Below are 21,415 nucleotides of genomic sequence, written 5' to 3' on the forward strand. Positions count from 1 at the left end.
TGGCAGGGGGATTGGAACTAGATGATCTTTAAGGTCCCTTCCAACCCAAACCATTCTATATTATGAGAAAAATCTTGAAGAAAATGTTAAATGATTTTTTACCTCTTTGTTTCCACTCTGGAAGTATCTTGTTACTGCTTTGAGTGGACTAAGATACCTTCAAACCAACTGCAGAAAGAAAGGAAAGCATATGAGACTAATACAAAAGTCCCTCTACTGCAGAAACAATAGCCATGCTGCAAAGAGCTAGTTTTTTTGTTTGTTTTTTTTTTTTCCCCCACCCATCCATTTGCTACATCTTTTTCTGCGTTTTCTGAAAGGGAACTAGCTGCTAACATACTAATTACAGACAGGCTATACCTATACACCTGAATCCTGGTTTTTAATTTTCATACTTCCAGGTCAGATAAAGCTGGCTGAAACAATCATGAGCCATGTAGGCAGGACTTTGCTGCCCCACAATATAGTACCAGTCCCAGGAGGTTCTGCACCCGTCCAGCAACATTTCAGACATTTCCAAAATCAGTTGGGACTTTCTGTATCTGTCTTTAAATGTAGGTGCTGGATGCTAGAAAGCTTACCTGTAACTTTAGGAAGTTCTCCAGCAGTGGAATACCCTCCTCCAAGACTTTGTGTTTACGTGTTTCAGCCACAACTTGCCAAGGATGAGAATTTGCATCATAAGGCTCTCCAGGCAAAATCTGCCAGTGAGCAAAGAGACGCTGTGGAAAAGCCTGACCACCAGTGTTGGATCTCAAGTCGGCGGTAAAACCTAGTGGGAAGGAAAAAATAAAAATTAAAGAGGGATGAGCCAGCTACAGGCAAAAATAAAACTGGTTTATTGTGAATTTCTGCATAGACAAAACCCCAAAACCATTCTTCCAAAACCTGGATACGGTACAGTTAGGAAACTGCTACTTCGCAGGTAATTCTTTCAAGTGGGTAAAAATGAGGCCAGCTCCAAAGAACTGCAGAAAGATCTGGTGTGACCAAGTAAATTAGCAGTACAAAGGCAAACAAAATTCAATTTAGATAGAAAAGTGTATGGGGAAAATCGTGTTTTGTATGTAACAGGACCTGAACCGATCACTACCACTCAGTTTGCGATCTTAGGGTTATGGTAAATAGTACAAAAGTGTTAGTTCAGTGTTCAGGAGCAGTCAAAATGAGAAATCAAGAGCTAGCAGCCATTAGGAAAGGCACAGAAAACAAAACATTACTTCTAGTGAAAGCCTGCGCCTTTATTATAAAGTTGTGGAGTTGTGGTTCCTTTATTATAAAAGCAGTTACCGCAGAAAAGGTTCAGAGAAGGGGAACACAGATGATCAAAGCCCTGAACTGGCTTCCATGCAAAGAAACACGCTGCACAAGGTAGGACTCTTCGGCGTGGAAAGAGCAGCAATGTAGTAGGAAGGACATAGAGGGCTAAAAATTAAGCAACAGGGACACAGTGGGTAAAGATCAAGACGAGCTCACGCTCGTTGCTGATACAAAGGAAGTGTCAGCTGAAGCTCACAGGTTCAAGAGGCACAAAAGGAGGTGGCTCTTCATGCGCCTAGATCTGTGGAAGTCCTTGGCAGTGCTGTGGATGCTGACAGAGGGGGAGACTGAGTAACTTCATAAAGAAATCCATGGAGGGTTACTAAATTGATCTAGAAACTACTGGCCCAGGAAGCTTCTGAAAGTGGTTATAAAAAAGCAGCTGGGGAACGGTTACACCAGCTTGCCCTGTTCTTTCTCTTCCCTAAGCATTCGCTTTCAGCTGCTGTCGTGAACAAGATGCTGGGCTAACTCCGTGTTTAGTCTGACAGTACAGGAACTTTACATGTACCTGAAGATACAGAGGTGTTTCCTTTGCCATTTACTTGTCTTCATAACAGTGTCATCCCCTTCTCCTAAGCATTCAGTCCCGTGAAGAGCTGCTGCCTGCGAACTGAGACTTCTGCTACCATAGAACCACTTCTAACCACTAATTTTATGAATTTTATTTCATCGCATCTTTAGATTGTTGTTTTAGTAAGATTCAATGGCAGCTTTGGCAAGGAACCAGGGAGGGAGTTTTGCAGAATACAGATGTTACAGTGCTGTGTAAGTTGATACTGACAGCACAGTGTAATATAAGCTTACGCTTCTTTTTGTTTTTCCATGTTTGGAAAATGAGTCTCTTTAAGAAATTGAGTTAAGCTCTGTGGAAATTTGGAGAAGGGGAAAGAAAATAACCCAAAATACTCAAAACCCAACCACACAAATACATGTGTAAATTGTTCTTTTAAGAAGTTAAATTGCCAGTTTAGACTTTGAAAGTCAGGCAGCTCTTGTTCCATCACTGATTATTTTAGCAGTTACCACACTAACGCACTTTGGCAAAGAAGCCCCATCCAAAATAAAACATGACATTTCTTACTGTTTTACTGTGTGAGGAGTTTCAAGTGCACTCCATGAAACTGGTAATCTGTCACAGGATGCTCTTGAAATGCATTTTTAAATGGGAAGGGGGGAAATGGGACACACAAACCGCAATACCAGAGGGAGGGCTCTGTAGCACGCTGACAAGTTGAAGTATCGGGGGCAGAATAAGAAGGATCAGATTATTATTTTAAAGAAAGTCTTAAGATTGGCAAGAGGGTGTAATGCCACTTAAGCTACCCAGGGCAGGCACTCTGTCTTCCTTTTAAAGATTCAAATTGGTACCAAATTTTCTAGCCTGTTGCCACTGAAGACCAATTCTTTCTTCCAGGCTTGCTTCAGAGGAAGACCTTGATGGAAAATGATGGAAACCAAATCTGGTGTATACTGAAAAGTCTTAATGTGCAGAAGGTGCCACACATCTTAGGAACATGGTTTAGAGGTGGGCTTGGCAGTACTAGGCTAACAGTTGGACTCGATGTTCTTAAAGGTCCTTTCCAACCAAAACGATTCTGGGATTCTATGATCTTTTTTGGCACCTTCTGCTGGCACGAAAGCCCAATGGAGTAGGCTGCCAGGAAAAAAGGATGAGTAAACTATTTGTTCTGAACTGAAGATGTGAAAGGACAACAGGCAGAAGCTTGGAGCTAATAAAATGTGAATTCTTAAGTCTCTATCATCCTGCAGAGGTCTTTCTTTAATTGCATGGGGGTAACAAAAGAAGCATCATCTTACCAAATGACTCATTTACAGATAGATAATGCCTTGACCACAAACATTGGACTTCCTGCCACTTGGGATTCTTCAAAAATGTGTCCCCATTTCCTGTTCAGCACACCATAGATCCCACCGACCACCTGTTCTGGGCACTATAAAAAAAAATTCTATCAAGTTACATAAAAGGAGGAGATCATCAGTTATTAAAACACAACCAGGCAGCATTAGACAACCCCTCTAAACAGCTCTCTTGATGTTCTTCTCATGATGGTGCCTCATTCAAGAGAAATTTTCCTTAAGTGTAACAAGTGGCTTCACTCTCACTTCCGAAACATCTTTCAGAAACTCTGGCTGCCTTCTCTGCCTCACACGACTGTGAAGTTTCCAATTACTTTATATACTGACTGTACCGGGTTGTAGTTTACAGACAAAAAGCGAGGCAAAAGTGCATATGCTCAGTGAATTACCTTCAACAATCTCTGGGCACAAGCAAGCAGAGTCCTCTAGTGCTTTTGTACTAAATGCATTTACTACAGGATGCGAATTTTATACAAACAGGATGTCGCTGTACCTTATCTTAGACCTTCCAACATGGCTGACAAGCACTCTGATAAAAACTCTACTTAAAAAAAAAAAACCACATTTGGTTAGAAACATACCACTAAGGTTGCAAAACTCCCCTGCTTTGTCACCATAGGTCTCACAAGTCACTGAGGTGAAAAAATTCTCTGTTTTTCTGTTTTGTCCTTACTTACACTCATCTTCTTCAGCCCTCATGGCTAAGACATTTTTTAAGCAACTGAGGTGGCAGATTTCCTGCCCACCACCCAGCACCGTAGTGTGGTATTAATTTTTAAAGCAGGTTTTAAATCTTCCAATTGCTTTTCAGACAGTTAAGACAATTTAATATGTGAATATCTATACTTGGTGATAAATAAATACTTTTAGCATGGGATATATGTTCCAGGCTCTTTCATGGAAGAATTTCATTTACCAAGAAAAGCCAGTTCATCAAGGGACAGAAGTTAATGTTTAAACAGCTCAAAAAAAGCTTTTTAAAAAACATTAAAAATCCTTGCTGCTCTTTCTGGTTGTTTAGGATACCCATTGTTCATTCTCCTGAGTGTTTACAGTGACAGAAAGAAAGGAGGGGGGAAAAAACCCCCAAATAATAACTTTCCCAAAGGTACTGGCAATTCATAAAGAACAGCATAATTCACCTCCCCACCTAGATTTTGCTGTTTCTGTTCAACCTCTTTCTAACTTTGGAATGGAAAACCTCTTCTCAAAGTCTTTGCATCACCAATCTAAAGGACACAGAACAGAGCTATCATGGTTTCTTGGAAGAGAACGCAGAAACACAATTATATATTTTGGGCCCCTCACTACAACAAAGACCTTGAGGTGCTGGAGTGAGTCCAGAGAAGGGCAACGAAGGTGGTGAAGGGTCTGGAGCACAAGTGTGATGAGGAGCGGCTGAGGGACCTGGTGTGGTCCTGGTGTGGAGAAAAGGAGGCTGAGGGGAGACCTTCTCGCTCTCTACAACTACCTGAAAGGAGGGTGTAGTGAGGTGGGGGTCGGTCTCTTCTCCCAGGTAACAAGTGATAGGATGAGAGGAAACGGCCTCAAGTTGTGCCAGGGGAGGTTGAGATTGGAGATCAGGAACAATTTCTTCACTAAAGGGGTTGTCAAGCATTGGAACAGGCTGCCCAGGGCAGTGGTGGAGTCCCCATCCCTGGAGGGATTTAAAAGCTGTGTAGATGTGGTGCTGAGGGACATGGTTTAGTGGTGGGCTTGGCAGTGCTGGGTTAACGGTTGGGCTTGATTATCTTAAGGGTTTTTTCCAACCAAAATAATTCTATGACGATCTCATCTATAATACCCTGTTGCATACCTGTATTTCTACCAGATAGACAAGCTCTGTAAGCACGGGTTGTGCTGTAAGATTAGAGGCATACAGAACCCTCCTCCCAGTAAGAACAGTTTGCCCACCACCACAGTGAATAGTATCAGTGTGCAGAGTGGACATCATGGATATCAAAACAAACACCTCTCATGTTCTCCTCACATAAGACAGCCTGCAGTATTAAAAGGGGAAAAACAAAGGTGTGATACTACTCAAGAGTTTGAGAGATGAACCTTCACTTGACAGGATTCTGGCCTGATTTAAGTCACTCATGCTGGTGCTGAACAGTTATATTTGGACCAAGGCCGTGTACACCATACACACAGCAAAGTCCTTCTAGGAAAGACTCAAATGCTCCTCTAGCACTTGAGAACTCACACTTGGAACAAACATTAAAATACTCACAGACAAAAAATGGAATACAAGCATGATCTTCTTCCAGATCTTTAAGGCAAATTTCTAGATGCAGCTCCCCTGCTCTAGCAATGATGTGTTCACCAGACTCTTCAATAATACACTAGAAGAGGAAATAGTAGGGAGTAAGCGTTTTAAACATTTATTAGTATTAAAAGAAACACACACAGACTAAATCAGAAAAATGTCAGATCCCAAAACTGCTCAACACCAAGTATTCAAAAATTTAACCAATTACCATCTCTATATTGTTTCCAGGAGTGTTCCAGAATGAATCTCCTCACTGACAGAACGGGGTACTCTCACATTAATCATAGTTCCTGTCCTACTGAGGTATTTGAGCATTAAAAAAAGTGTAAGGAAAAGTACTGCTCAAAAAGCCAATGCTAATTGCTGCAGAGTTTGTGTTTTTCCTCAGGATCTTCCTAGTCAAACGCTGACCTAACTTATCCCTATTTATCTTGTGTTAGCTCATACAATCACAACTGAAAACAGTTTCGAGCCTGCAGCCATGCCATTAGATCACATAAAGAGCTCTCTGTGAATACAGCCGAATGCTTTGAGTGTTGCACTGCAAACCAGTAGCTCTAAAGCTAAAACCTACAGCTAACACTTTCCTGAACCATAGGATTAGACTTGGCCGGATGCTTTAGACCTTCATCTAGTTTTGGTAGATCAGCAGGGTTTTTTGCTTCAACGGCATCATGTACAACAGGATTAACACTAAATTTCATCACTCTCATGTTGTGGGCATGTTCAAAGGTGGTAATGGTAGCCATCTTCACCAAAACTGGTCAACACCAACTAGACCAACGATGTTGCCACAAGGTACATCCTCAATGGGCTCAACATAATGACCCCCTCATCAAAATGGTTCCACAAAGACAGAGGATGAGCAACAATCCTTGAATACTTGTTTTATCCCCAGTATATCCAAACAGCTAAGGCTTTTCACACAAAGGAGAATTGCCTATAATCCCTCTGGATTACTGATTTTATTGAACAGGAAAAGAAGACTCTTATAAAGAAATACAATCTTCATTTCATTAGGATTCCAAAAACTAAAAGCAAGCATTTGTTTTTGCATGCATTGCTATTCAAAAGAAATATACTATTTCCATCTACCTTTGAATGGGTTTTAGGTAAAGGTCTTCTTTCTTGCCAGGTGTATAGTTTGGTCCCATGATTCAAACTTTCTGTCCAGTAGAAACAATACCAGAGAAGACTCGCCCACAGGCACAGAAACGCCCCTTATCAGATGTGGGGACCATTTTAGAAATATACATCATCAGAGGGCCTTTGGGATCATGGTTTTTGACACCTGCAATAAAATATGTATCATTTTCTGCGAGACTTCAAAACATAGAACTAGATTGATATGATTCTTACATATGAACCTTATTAAGAATTCCTCTCCTTTTCAGTTAGTAAAAGACAAATGTGTGTGGACAGATAAACTATAGCTATGGTAGCTATCAAGAATTCTTTGGTAAAGTAATGAATCATCACCACTGTTGTTTCTTTCCATACTGAGACCTCTGTTAGTACTTATTCTCCGCTTGCCCACATTCCCTCTTCTGGTAGCACGTTCCACAATATCACTAAATCTCCACTAATATGACCTAGTCCCAGGGAAAGTTTTGAATAGGGGGATTTAAAGATCCTCTGTAATCCATTAGAATCCAGCAGACAAAATACAGTGCTAGAAGTTCACGTCCTCAGTGATCATATGGATGATACGGTCAGAAGCAGGACCTCTAACCAGAAGTCCTGTTTGGTTTTGCAAGAAAGCGTTAACAGTTAGAGCATTAAACACCTGCCATCAGAGATAAGCTTATCTGCTGCTAATACTGGACTTGAAAATTACTTCAAATATGATTTATTTATTTAAACATTTGTGGGTTTCTGAGGGGAAGTGACAAATCCACACAAATCCAAAAATTGGAGATCCTCTTGAAAATCCTCAAGTTGGTGATCATATTACAGATGCATTCTTCAAAACTTAACCCTTCCTATCAATGTCACACCAACAGCCCTGTATCAGATTCAGATTCAGCTATTTGCTCTTTATCTAGTCATGATCTCAGCCACACCTTCAGACAACTGGGAGATGGGTCCAGTTTTTACCAGATTTTCGCCCTCCACCTTTAAGGTTGAGAGTCAATCAGAGAACAGTAAAAACATACCACGGGACACGTTAGAAGTGTTTGCAAGTAAAGTATCTTATGATTCTCACCGTGACTGAGGAGAAATCACAGGATTCAGTAGGTGACCATAATCAAAGCTGCAGAGACAATGAGGGTAATGAACTTGCTGCTCCATCCATCTCTTACAGTATATCCAAAGGCTGGTATATACCATATTCCTGCTCATCTCAACCACACATTCTCTGAACCTAAAATAAATACAATGTGGTTTCACACACATCAGCATCCAGCATATAAGGACATAAAGCAAGTTTTATGTGTAGTACCCCAAAGCTTTTCCTTTGCTTTCTTACTTTTTGTAATACCCTACTCAATAGAGTCCCCAGATTAGTAATTATAATATAGAAACTTAATACAAATCCATTTTAGGCAGTTTTACTCATCTGTGCACTAGGGGTGCTGTATTTTTGACCATCCTTGGCAAGCTGGGAAATTTTTTTTTTACCCATAGCAGCTTCATCATCATGTGGCCCCTCACAGAAGAGTTCACAGTGGTATTTTTGTGATGTTACAGGGGAAGGTAGGTGAATGGTGATCACCTGAAGCAAGGCATCTCCAGCAGGCAGCCAGCATCACATCACGGCCTAGGGACCCAAAATTCACATTGTAATTAAAACTTGTTTCAACAAAAATAATAACTGACCCCCAAATAAACCCTTTGGATAGCATGGAGAAGGCTACACCTAGAGGTGCAGTGTAAAAAGTCACAACAGCCATTTAAAATTTTCCTATGACTACTTAAATCTTGTTAAAAGCTATGAGTGAAATACTTATCAAGAACAAGCAATTTGAACATAACTGTATGTTTGAATTACTGAAAACCAGCACTCCTTACATTCATTTTTCCCCTGGGCTAGTGACTTACATTTCAACAAAAAGGTTAGGCTTCTTGGATTATATTAAGTTCCTGAAATAAAACACCAATGTCCTCCTTCTCTGCTGACCACAGATTACAATTGCAGAAGAAAAAAGGTCCACGAATACTCATATTTTATGGCTGTGTTTTCCATACATGGAAGATAAAAATAAAATCAAATGTTTTGTTAAATCTCTGACCATTTGCCACAGTGATGTGGTTGGATTTCCCTTCTCCAGTAATTATTTCAAGAAGTTTCCACATGTATCCCCTGGGCCCAGTTTTCATGTGGGTTTTAACATACCTGAGAGGAACACAAGTTAGCACAGGAACTAGGTAGTTTCTTCAAAGTCTCTGCTCTTAACATTCAGTGCTCCACAGAAACTGATCACTTGCTTTCAGATATGACTCTTCAGAAGGTTTACTGGCATTCAGCAGTGTTCTTGTATATACAGGAATTTCTGAGAGCCAGACAGAAACCATGTTTCTGACTACACAGCCACAGCAGACATGCATGGTCATACCCTTGGTATTCACATTGCATTTACACCTTCAGAAGAATGTATTGGTGGTTTTCCTAATGTATGAAATAAAAATTTTCTCCCTTTTCTTAAATCAAAACAGGTGTATCTTTTGTAGGTTGCAACACACTTAAGTCCTGTTACCTCTCTAGCAAATTCAGTGCAATACATTACCAAGCATTTTATTTCAAATCATGACATTCCTGACGCATAAATTAACTGACCAGCTCATAAAAAGACAATTAAGGTAAGTTTCTGTGGATTTTAGAAAGACCTAAAAGACTGTTCTCATGACACAGCTCAAGTGTAGGAAATGCTACCGTGCTGGCAAGTATAACAAAGTAGAAAGGCCAAGTTACCTTAAGAAGGGGTTTCCCCTCTTTATTTAAATCTTCGATGTCTAGCGTGATAGCAAGTTTCTCTACCAGCTTGTCTGCCTCTTCCTTCTCAAAATTCATAACGGCATCAAAGATCTGAAACAAGTTTATAGCGACTGGAGTAACATAACAGAGACAGGTTTTGCTTACCATTTCTTAAGCATGTTGTATGTCTGATAACCCTCTTGTTTCTCTGTTCTGGGCTTTTGTTTGAGAAACTATTTGCACAGATCATACAGCTCAAGGTTCACAAATTATATCAGATGTTTCTCATTCCAAAATATATTCCAAACTCCTATCAGAAGAGATTCACACACAAGACACACAAATCTTTAATCTAACGATATGCAGAGCATGTTATTTCAGGGAACAGACCATTCAGATTTGCTGCCTTCTACTTCTGTCCCATCTTTTGCACATTGTTCTTATACTGCAGAATTTTTCTAGTCTCAACAGCAAGTATGGACCTACTTTATAAGAGGGATGGCTTTCCTAAGAGCTAACCTGCTAAACTAAAAAAAAAGCCTCCTCTTACATTCCTGCTATCAAATCAAGACAAAATACTGCTTTACCTTAAAGACAGGATCCAGAACTAGCTGCCAAAATATCGTTGGCAACTTCCTTTCACCTGGGCTAGTGGCTGATTTGCTGAATTTTCCAGCTGCTGGATCAAAATATCTAAAGATTATGTTTATTTTTACTCATCCAGCTTGAACTTCAGGAGTAGCCACTTTTCCTGCAAATTTCTGCTTAGTTATTTTTAAAAGAAAACTTTGTCAAGTTTCACATTTAAGCAGAGATTAAAATAGCAGAAGAGTAGCTAATCCTTATTTGAATGTAGCAATAACTGTTAGATGTTTGGGGAGGTAAAGGATGGATTTTTGTTTAGTTTTTTTTTTAAGTTTGTTAAGTTTTTTTACTATACTTAAAAACACTGACTTCAACATGCATTTTTAGGCTTTTACAAGAAACTAGGCACTGTAAGAAAATCTGTTGCCAAGAATTCTCTTACTCCACCTTGTTATCTACAATTGTCTTTTGAAGCTTTGCTAAAATCATTTAAATAATACCATACAAGATAAATCTTGGAGTACCCTATGAGCTAAATGAGTCCAGGTAGGTTAATTTATTATAAAGCATCAGAAGACAAGCAAATATATTGAGTTCTCACACAAGTATAAAGCATTCAGTTAACAGCAAGTTGTGTACACATCTAATAGGAAATTAACCCCATCGTTTATGATATATAATTTAAGGTTCATTAAATTCACAGAAATACTTATGGGTATCAAAAGATTGGATTTGGTCCATAATCTTGTGTTGTGCATTAATTTTACCTATGCAGTTCAATAAAAGCATTTATGTTCTGAAGTTCTGAGAGTGAATCTTCTCTCTCTGCTCTTATGGCGCAGGTTATTAGAACTCACCACAGAAGACACATGCAGCATATCTGCATTACAAGCAATTGCCTCTCTTGGATAAACAGATATTTTTGTTGTATGAGTTACAAACTCATGTCTCTAACTAGCTTTCTAAGCTGCCCATGAAAGCCTAGTTTTACAGAAGCACAAACTCAACATGCACTGGGATGCATCACTGATATCCTTAGAGCATCACGGTGGTATCTAAGCATGTATCTACATTCCTTCCATGTGTACTGTGTTACTTACTTATCACCCCAGAGTTTTTTCATCACATCTTCCACTTTCTTTGAAAGCTCAACTGGAGGGAGTTGTGCTTTTTCACCTTTGGCTGCAAATTTGGTTACATACATCTCAGCAAACTGCTTCAGAGTAAATGCCCAGCCATGCAGACCAGAACCAAACCCAACAGTACTGATAACTGCATCGATCTCTAAAAGGGGGAAAAAAGTGAATGCATTTCACAAAACACTGATTTGAAATGAATTGCTTTCAACGACAGGTAGGATCAGTAAAGATGCCAAATATTTTCTGAAACACAGAACAAGGAAATATTTCCCCTAAAATGGGTCTGTTGAATATTATTTTGAAGCAAGAACCTTACTTTGTCCCATGCAGCAGAAATATCTATAACAAAGGCTAAAATAAAAACTTGAGAAATAGGTTTGTAAAGTGCTAAGTAGGATTTGGAGGATTATGACTTTGTAAAGATATTAACTGAATTGTTACTGGAGTTTCTCTGGAAATTAAAATACAAGTGGCTTATTTCTGCCACACAGATAAAACTCGTCTGACTTAAGAATGGCTGAGATTCATGGAATATAAGAATCAGAACACAATCCTAGCCGAGAGTCCTTTGTTTTGGTAACCAGATTATGCTGCAGTCAATTTTAGCTATAAAACAAGCTAGTATAGGACGATCACATTTAAACAAAGGGAACCAGGTCTGGAAACTTTGGTGAGAAGGTCTGTCTTGTAGCTATTTGGTAGAAAAAACAATATCTGAAGTAGCCTGATACTGATGATTCCTTACTGTAACAGCTGGACCACCAGGGAAGACTCTCAGTTGACTTTTGTTTTTTTATTTTACAATTCTCAGCTGCAATATAGGAAATACTATTTGTCTTTCTAGTTTCAAACCATCCTTCCAGAGATATCCAGCATATTATGATATGATTACTGGTAGAATGAGACCTACATCTTCAGATCAGAAAAGAGCAAATTAAATATCCTGTCAGTCAGGAACAGCAGAAAGGCCATGTTTCTTGTCGTGTAAGTGACATAAGCAGCAAAGCCAGGCACAGAAAGCTAATCTTCTGGCTTCTGCTCCTTTGCCTTAAATTTCCAACCATAGCTTCCCTTCAGCAGTTTACGCCGGGCAAACATCTGACATTGGATGTTTGAACGACACAGAGCAACTGGCTTGAGGTTACACATTTTGTTAGTGAGAAAGTATCACTAGAGAATTATTTGCTTTGTGAATTCTCTCCTCTCTCCTAGTTGCTTTCACTCCCCAGTTCGTTGGTCTGAAATAATATCCCCAAAAGAAAAATTATGAAATAGTGGAGGTGGAAGGGGACTGAAGAATGGCTCCTTCAGGTTGGCCAGAGATCTGAACTGCCATAAATGTAAGCAATTGTTTCACATCAAGGCTGGTATTCTCCAAAATAAAGGTTTCAACCACAGCAAAGTTTGAGAGTTTTCTTTACCGTAATATTACCCATTGGTCCAGTTTCATCCTCTCTGTAGGTGGAAATGATGACATTGACATTTTCCACAATATGCTGAAATGTCTGGTAGAGTTCCTCAGGCTTCAGCTGCAATTCCAGCAAAGCACGATCCACTCTGTTCATCATCAGTACCGGTTTGATACAGTCTCTGTCTGTACACAAACCCCTTAAAAAATATAAGCACAATTAAAACATGCATTATACATATGGGCAAGATCTCTAATCTACTTCGTACAGCAGTGATGGGGAAATTCAAACTGGGAAATTGGTGGTAGTCTCAGTGCTCCCTGAAACTGTCATTACTCAGTTGGATGTATCACTCCATTTTCTAACCGAAGGAGGAGAAGAACGACAGGCAGCTCCACTCCCTAGGATTTTATTGGAAGATTCAGTAAAGTCTGTATGCATTCCTGTGTAACCTGCCCTAGACTGGTCCTGCTCTGGCAGGGGGGTTGGACTCGATGATCTCCAGAGGTCCCTTCCAACCCCTAACGTTCAGTGATTCTATGATTGATTTTATTTCCTCAGTTACTCTACATTCAACCCATAAGCTGGAACCAAAGTGGACAGAATCCTCAAAGATACAGGAAAGGCCATGGACTAAGACTGCAAATCAGAATTCATACCATTAGAAGTTAAACTTCCAGAGAAAGAAGCTTTTTCCATTACACGTGATTTTTTTTCATTAAGAGGAAGAAAATAAAATACACTGAAGTCTTTCTAATTAGAAGAGCATGCTTACCTGAAACATAGTCAACCACAACAAGGGCATCATCAGTGACCCGGAGAGCTGCTGTAACGTCAGAGGAGAAATCAACATGTCCAGGGGAGTCAATTAAGTTAATAAGAAAACTTGAACCATCCCTACACTGTTTGATGAAGGCCAAGCTGTTGTCTGAGAGTTCACAACACACAGAAATTGCCCTGTAAGAGGAGACAATTCATTTTAATAATGTAATAATTTTTAATATTTACTGATTTTAAAACTTGCGTTGGTCAGGCACTTATACCTGCTCTGTTACAGTGCCAATATTTCTTGCTGTACTTAAAGGAAAAACCACAAGAAGACTTCATTATATCAATTTATAAAGTTCTCAAGATCTAAAATTCTGCTTTGTGTGTAATTAATTTTTATTCTTATTCAAAATCAACATCTCAAGGTAGCGGTCACGGCATAATACCACTGTCCAACACCTGTAGAGTCATGCTCCAAATCACTTCAGAACTTGTTAACTTTGCAGTTGCAGACATCAAAGAGAGAGGTAATACTAATGAGACAGAGACCACCACACTGGCTTGCATGAACAGGGTATTAGTCTGTAAGCAATCCAGTAAAAACAAAGGTTACTAGTAAGAATCTTTCTGAAAGCATCTTTCTCCATAGTGAGAAGCAAGTAAGAATGGCTCTGCTCGTATATTGCCCGGATTGCACTCTGAGGACTGTGAACTTCTGCTCTGTAATGCACAGCTTGATTCACATGTCAGCTTAAGAAAGATCTGGCAAGATGCAAGTCTTTGAGCAGACCATTTTTCTCTCTTCAGATTAAAAAGAAAGAAAAAAAAAAGATACAAATAAATTCTTACATAGGCTTGATAGTGATACGTCTTTCTTGCTCATCTTTGTGTGTGTCTCTGAATTATGTTTCTCTGGCTCTGGCTGAAGCAATGATGTCCGCTTTACACGCCAAGGAGTCTGTCAAGGTTGGTTTGTCATGATCGACATGAGCCAACACAAGTATATTCCTAATACTGGACTTCTTTTCCATGATTGCTTGGATCTGGTCTACTGTGAAATTCACCCAGATGGGGGAGAAAGAAACAAAAGAAAATCAGCTATTGCTTCCTTTTAAAGTATACAAATGTCTATGTGAAATTTTAAACTTTTACTATTTGTTATTAAATTCACAATCTAAAGAAGAAATGAAGTTGTTCATACTTTTAAGCTTAGTATTACAAATAGTTGTTCACATTTTTGGCATGTGTTTGTGAGTGGAGGCATAACTTAAAACACAGCTCAGATTTCATATCACAAGATGTCAACTTCCACAAAAATGAAGAATCCACCTGCGGAGACAGAACAGCTCATTCCTACCTAATGTTACAGGAGGGTTAGTGCACCCAACTGCAAGCTGCAGCTCTCATCAGAGCTTCCGCACACATCCTTCTCCTCTCCTCCAGCCACTGCCCTTCCCTTACCCAAGTCTTCCTCCCACACCCGCTCTTCATCTCCCAGGGCTTTTCAGGTGTGAGCCACTCCTCCTGGGTTTCCAGAAGACACTGGGTCTTCTCCTTTTTTAGCCAATATACCAGCTCTAGAAACTGGTGGTCCAACTCAGCTGAAAACCTCTTTAAAGACTTGAATTAGCCAAGTGCAAAAATTTTAGAGCCCCTCTCACACACGATATCCAAGAAAGAAATTTTTCTTATGTCCCTAACCCTTCTACCTCTTGCTAAGAACAATTTCCCTTGTTCAATTTGCAGAAAAGACCCTCTTGACCTTCAGAAGCCCTAGTAATTATCTATTAAACACATGACAGCTTAGCAAAGGAAGATGAGATCTTACCAATCTTGGCGTGTCTCATTCTGTAATGAGAGTCACAGGAGTGCAGTTAACATGGTTATTCTTGCAAATCCATTTAATGCATGAAGTGCTTCATAGGGACGTGGAAAAAGACAGAACTGGGAGGAAAAAATGATGGAGATTATTAAACAATCAAGCACAAAAATCACATACCACATCAGTAGTTTATACTAGTTGCTCAAGTGAAGAAAAATATACCAGTGGAAACACTTAAATAGGTTCCCCATCTGTGTTTGAGTCGCAAATGACACAAGAATAATGAAACATGCATTTCTATTGCTACATGAACAAGGGTTTCCAACACAGTTTTGTTCTTAATGAGTGCATCTGGACACTGGGAACCTGTCTTCTTCCAAGATATTAATTAAAAAAAAAAAACACAGTCCAGTTCAAAATATAATTATAGGTAGGTGACAAAACAGGTTTTGTTTTTTTCTTACATGGACAGATACACTTCTGATATATACATTACTGCATACTCTCATACTAACTTTGGATCTTCAGTTCAACTTTTCATTATACATTTTCTCAAGAAAATGGTTCTTATTATAAAAAAAAAGGAATACATCTAATTAAAATAGACAAGTTCTTTTTAGAGATGAGAAATACACAAACTAAGCAGCAGCCTGGCCTCTTCCCCCTAAAATGTATTATTTCCCCACTCTTCCCTACATTTACAGTTTCTTTTCTACCTCTTCCTTTTCCATTTAGAGAAAACAGCACCACTACTTTTCCGCTTTTATCATTTTCCCTGTTTCAAAATTGTGCTGTGCTGAAAAAAAAAATCAGTACTCTTAGTGAGAATTAATTACAGTGCTAGAGCTGTGCTATATATGCTTATTTCATAATGTAAATAAATACTTAATTGTTGAGAAGTCTACCTACGTGCTCTTTGTATTTGCTAATTACACACTTTCTTAACAGAACAAGCAAAATTTACTTCTGATAAATATTTTAACTAGCACAGATACCGTATTTTGAACTGAAACCTGTAATTTTTCCATTGTCTCTGAGCTTTCTATACATTTATATACACAGGTTAGATTGTAGCTTTCTTTTGGGGCAAAGAGCAGAGATGACCATAATAGTTTATTTCTTCCTCATATTTTAAGCATACAGGCCTCCTATGCATGTCCATTTACATTAATTCTAAATGTAAGCTTCATGTACATGTTCCTATGACAGGACTGGATGTTCTCCTATGGACTGTTGAAGCTATTCACATAATCTGAGAAAGGATGGTACTGGAGTTGTAAAAACCTTGACTTGTGCCTAAAAACGACGTAGTCTTCCTCTCCAGCTGGGATAATTATGCCCCACAGTTACAAAAGTCAAATGAAAACAGATACATGGAGTGACCATTATACAAGATGTGGATGTAAAATGTTAGTTTTATGGGTTTAGTTGCTTGGTGTTTCAAGAAGTCATTAATACACTAGTATTACTTTGCGGTGGAGCTGGAGCGAGTTGAGTTTGAGATGGAAAAGAATCACTAAGTCATGGTGAAGGAAAGGAGAGCCGAGAAGCACGATGAGAGAAGACCAGGGTCAGGCAGTCTTGAGGGGGGTGTGAGGGGTAAGGCAAAGGACAAGGGGAATCTACAACCAAGTTGAAGGGATCAGACGGACTGTGGGACTCAAAGATCTACAATATTATACCTCAAAAGAAGTCATCACAGTCAAGGAGGTGAAGAGGCAGGCCTCTATAAATGACCTCAAAGCTTCTGCTGCTAAGTCTCACAGCAAGCCAATGCCAACAACATGAACATATTTTTTTTTTTCAGACTTTCCATCCTTTTGCTCAAGCACAAGACTGCATCCCTTCGCAGTAACTGAAGGTCTGGTGTCTTAAATATCACTGCACTAGCACTTTTTGCCAGGCCTACAACAATATAATACACCTGGGCAAAAAGCTTTCAGCGTGTAGGAAGTTAATACTGAGAGCCAAGTTTAGGTAAGTGGCATTCTTTTATTATTATTTGGTTCATCCCTTGGCCTAAATGAGTATTTTTAAGAGCTTAACATTTCTAGCTCATTTTTAATTCACCTTGTTACATCATAGCAGATGTTCTTGTTAATATAACTGGATAAACTATTCTTAAGTTTCTGCTGATTAGCTTGTTAATAAAATATAGTATATTAGAAAAGATGAAGAGCTCAATTCAAGCATTAATATTAATGTTTTACCAGGCCTTCTGGCAGGAACTTCAGGATTATGTACTAATAAATGCTATCCACTTCCAAACATTTTATTTACCACTTCATTTACACAAATGCCAAAACAGAGTTTACCGTATGTGTTGTTCTATGAGAGAGAGAGGCACTGGCATCACAGGGTTTTTTTTGTCATAAATAAAACCGAAAACACAAAGCCAGATCAAAAATTAACAGCAATTTGAATTTTAAATGTTTTTCGTTAAAGAGCTGTTACAGAGTTTCTGTTCTGCTGTGACAGACAGCAACTGGATCAAAGTTACCTTGCTATGAAGTGCTTGCTGCAGAGGGGTTGAGGTGTTAAAGCATTCCACGTGCAAAAAATGAAGGGGACAAAAGCAGTATCTGTAGAAGGGAGAAACATCACCACTTTATTACAAGCAGAACGTCGCTTTGGTCAAAACCCTCAAGTTTCATGACCACTACAGCCAGACGACGACGTTGCTCCTTTTAACTACTGCATTACATCATTTGGGTAGCCCATTCTGCAGTGTTGCTTATCCCTCGCTATCAGTAATGCCTCCAGAGTAGACTGCCTTCCTCTTCTGCAGGGCATCTCTTTCTCTTAAAGGTGTTCAAATTCTTATCGTAACAAACCATTACACAGCTTCAATTCAGAAACACGTATTCTGAAAACAAAGGAAAATGAAAACACTTATTGAAGCTGATGTAGGTAACTACAATGTCCATTTCAGTAAACAATAATACTTATACAATTAAAGATTAAAAGAATTTAAAAAAAATGGTTCCAATAGCATTAATCATCAGGAAATGCAAAGATGTACAAGCATCTGTTTATCACAGAAACAGGCTGGTAAATTCTGATTCACTAGAATAAAAACAGACTCAAAAGAGGTGAAACACATTAGCAGAACTGCGATGATACAAAATAATGGGGCAGGCCTGCTAAGGGGAAAAAATAAATTAGAAACAAACTAACACAACACAACCCACCCCTTAGTGTTTCTAACAGATTGATTTCCTTGAGAAAACGCTGATCTGATGCAGGTCAGAGCATCCGTCCTCAAGACAAGCGCAGTGCAGCACCACATAATACATTTCACACACATACACAGCCTTTCCCAATGCTTTTATCCCCTACCCTTATAAACGCTGACGATCAGGATTTAACCCCAAAGCTCACACTTGAACTCACTACACACGTTGGTGGGCAAAACGTACAGAAACGTCCAAATCCGTGACCTACGCTGACAAGGTGCGCTCCCCATACCTGCAGAAGGACCAGAAAGAGCGAAGCAGCGGCACTCCCCCTACCCGTGCAACCTGGGTTCCTTCTAATAAAAGAGTATGGGGGGAATAAAAACAGATTATTAAGCTCAGCGGTGCCCGAGTCCCGCAGCCGGGCGGAAAGGGACGCGGCCGGCGCCGCCGGCGCCGCTCCTGCCCGGACTCCCGTCAGCGCCGGGAGGCCGGGAACCGCCTTCCCCCCCCACGTCCCCGGCCAGGGCTGCGAGAGAGTAAGGAGAAACTCCTGAAAAGTCTCCGGCGAGGGCCGGCCGGGCTGCTCCGACCCGCCGCCCCCCTCTCCCACCCGCTGCGCCCGACAGGCAGCGCTGTGACAGGCGCGGTGACAAAGATGGCCGCCGCCCCCCGGCCCCGGCAGCCGCCCTCCGCCGAGGCGCGGGCAGCGCCCGGCTGCCTCAGGGCACCACTGTGGTCGGTGGCTCGGCCGCCTCCGCCCCGCGGGAGCACTCACCAGCGCGGCGGGCGGCTCCGGCTCCCACCTGCCGCCGCCGCCTCAGCGGGGAGGCGGGGACGAGCCGCCGTTGAGCATCCCACCCCCGCCGAGCGCTCCCTCCCGCCGCCCGCGGTGCGCTGAGGCGGGGACGGCCTCCCCTCACGGCGGCGCGGGGGTCCCCTGCCCCGCTCGGCCGCCGCCCGCTCCCGCTGCGAGCCTCCCGGGCCCCTAACGGTGGCCGTGACCCCCAGCCATCGCCTGGCCGCCGAGGGTCCTCCGCGTCCCTCAGAGGGACGGCGGCGGCTCCCGGGGTACCGGGAGGGGACGGGAGCCCCTGGCGAGTCCCCGGTGGGTTTCCCCTCTTCGGGTGTTTAGGCAGGTTCATTGCTTGCTGTGAACAAGTCGTCAGGCTCGGTGCCCCAACCCCTGATTAGTTACTTTTAAAAATAAGTTAAACGGCTGCTCGGTTCCCTGTTGAAATGGGAAGATGACATCGTGTCCCTTTAAAAAATAACTTGCTGTCATGGAAGACACTGAAGTAATAACAGCACTTCACATTTTTAATACGGATTTTCACGTGAAAACGTCTTTTAGAAGTATTAGGTAATTAAACTGTCAAGCGCAGAGCGAGCACATAAATGTCTTCACTGAAAGCACCAACTTCTGGGATCAAACTAAGGGAAAATTTATACGGTAACACTTCCTAAGAACTGAAGAGCAGAAAAGAAGAATATCAAGTCAAACTATTATGCAAGCGTATTATTATATATAAAGCACTATGGACAGAACGAATGGCCGTATCAGCCATACAGAATGACTGGTCCTTGTTAGAAACCGATTCCAGCCTCAGGCATGGAAAAACATTGACCTATTACTTTCAACAGAGCTTCTGCCCAAGGAGAACTTGCAGGATTTTACTCAATTAGATAAAGTTTAATACAATCAAATACATTTAAGATATCAAAATAGCAACAGCAAGGACTAAGGAAGGAGCAGAAAGTGGGAATGTGATTAGGAAATTCTACCTGCAGGGTTTTCTTTTATTATACAGCAATTTCAGTGGTCATAAATGGACCGTAGGAATTCAGAATTACACGTTGCCTCAAAGGCATTACTCATTTTATTAAAGAGCAGGTATTAGTTGCACCGTGCTGGTCAAAGCGGTACTGTAACAGGAAAAGCTAGATCTGAGAGCTCCAGACCTTCTTTGGCCAGATCCTTACACTTCACACTGAAGAGACTGTAAGCCCAATGCGTTTGCTGCCTTGTCAGTATCTATATTTGAACCAAATGCTCTATTTGTCCAAAGTCCTTCACTTAGCCAAGAAATAAAAAGGCTGAGAGCTTCTTGCTGTTCAGCCCCTGTGACTTTTCATGTGCTGTTTTATTCATCTCTTTTTCCCCAAACAATAGGAAATGTTCACCAGATACTTTGCTGGCAAGATTTTTCTACCCAAAGGCTCATTTTTCTTTTAGTATATCTTCCAGGGGTTGTGAAGCAGACATCAAATAGTTTCCTTTAATCAACCTGGATGTCTCGCAACAGAGGAAAAGCACTGTTGTTTTGTTCTGAAGAGCTGGGCAGCACTTGCATGGACTTCCTTATGCAGACTGAACTTCAGCTCTGTGCACAGTTCTCTGTCAACATGAAGAGTTCTTTCTGAAGACTTCATGGCTGATTACAAAACCAGCTTTTCCTCATGCCTGCATGCCTGCACACACACAATTTTAGGACCGTTTTGCACAGCTGGTGCTCAGCCGTGATCTTATAAATATCATTGAAATTAACTTTATTTTTCTCTATCTCATATTGTATTCCAATTTATGCCAATCTGTGCAGGAAAACAAACCTTATAGAACTGTTGAATAGTTTCCAAGTCAACAAGCTCCCTGAAAAACACTCTCAGTGTTTACAGTCACCATCCCTGGAGGGATTTAAAAGATGAGTAGATGTGGTGCTGAGGGACATGGTTTAGTGGTGGGCTTGGCAATGTTAGGTTAACTGTTGGACTTGATGATCTTAAAGGTCCTTTCCAACCAAAATGTTTCTATGGTTCTAAGTGAGAGTACACTGTAGCAAATTTTTGAATTTTGGAAAACTTTTGAAAAGAGAGGTTTGTAGAAGTGTAGCTGAGGCTTCAGGAAAAGAAGTTGGTCCAAACTGTATCCAGTATTGCTTCACCGTTGTATTGAGAGTACAAAGAGCCAGAGTCCTTATTCAGTAAGTCTTACTGCAACAGGAAAAATAATGCTTTGCTAGTTAAAACCTGTGCAGCAGGAGAAGCCGTGATGGAACAGGGCGAGCCATTTCCTGCTTGCTGTGTTTCTCAGAGTTTTTAATCCATTTTCACTTGCCCTGTTTAGCTC

The 21,415-nt window shown here is 40.7% G+C and overlaps 1 pseudogene; it reads right to left on the reverse strand.

Moving 5' to 3' along the window:
* Positions 1–159: 159 nt before the first annotated feature.
* On the reverse strand, positions 160–14,357 carry LOC137675839 (elongation factor 2-like; annotated as a pseudogene).
* Positions 14,358–21,415: the final 7,058 nt, after the last annotated feature.

Source organism: Nyctibius grandis, chromosome Z, assembly GCF_013368605.1.
Source record: "Nyctibius grandis isolate bNycGra1 chromosome Z, bNycGra1.pri, whole genome shotgun sequence".
In the NCBI taxonomy this organism is placed as follows: domain Eukaryota; kingdom Metazoa; phylum Chordata; class Aves; order Nyctibiiformes; family Nyctibiidae; genus Nyctibius; species Nyctibius grandis.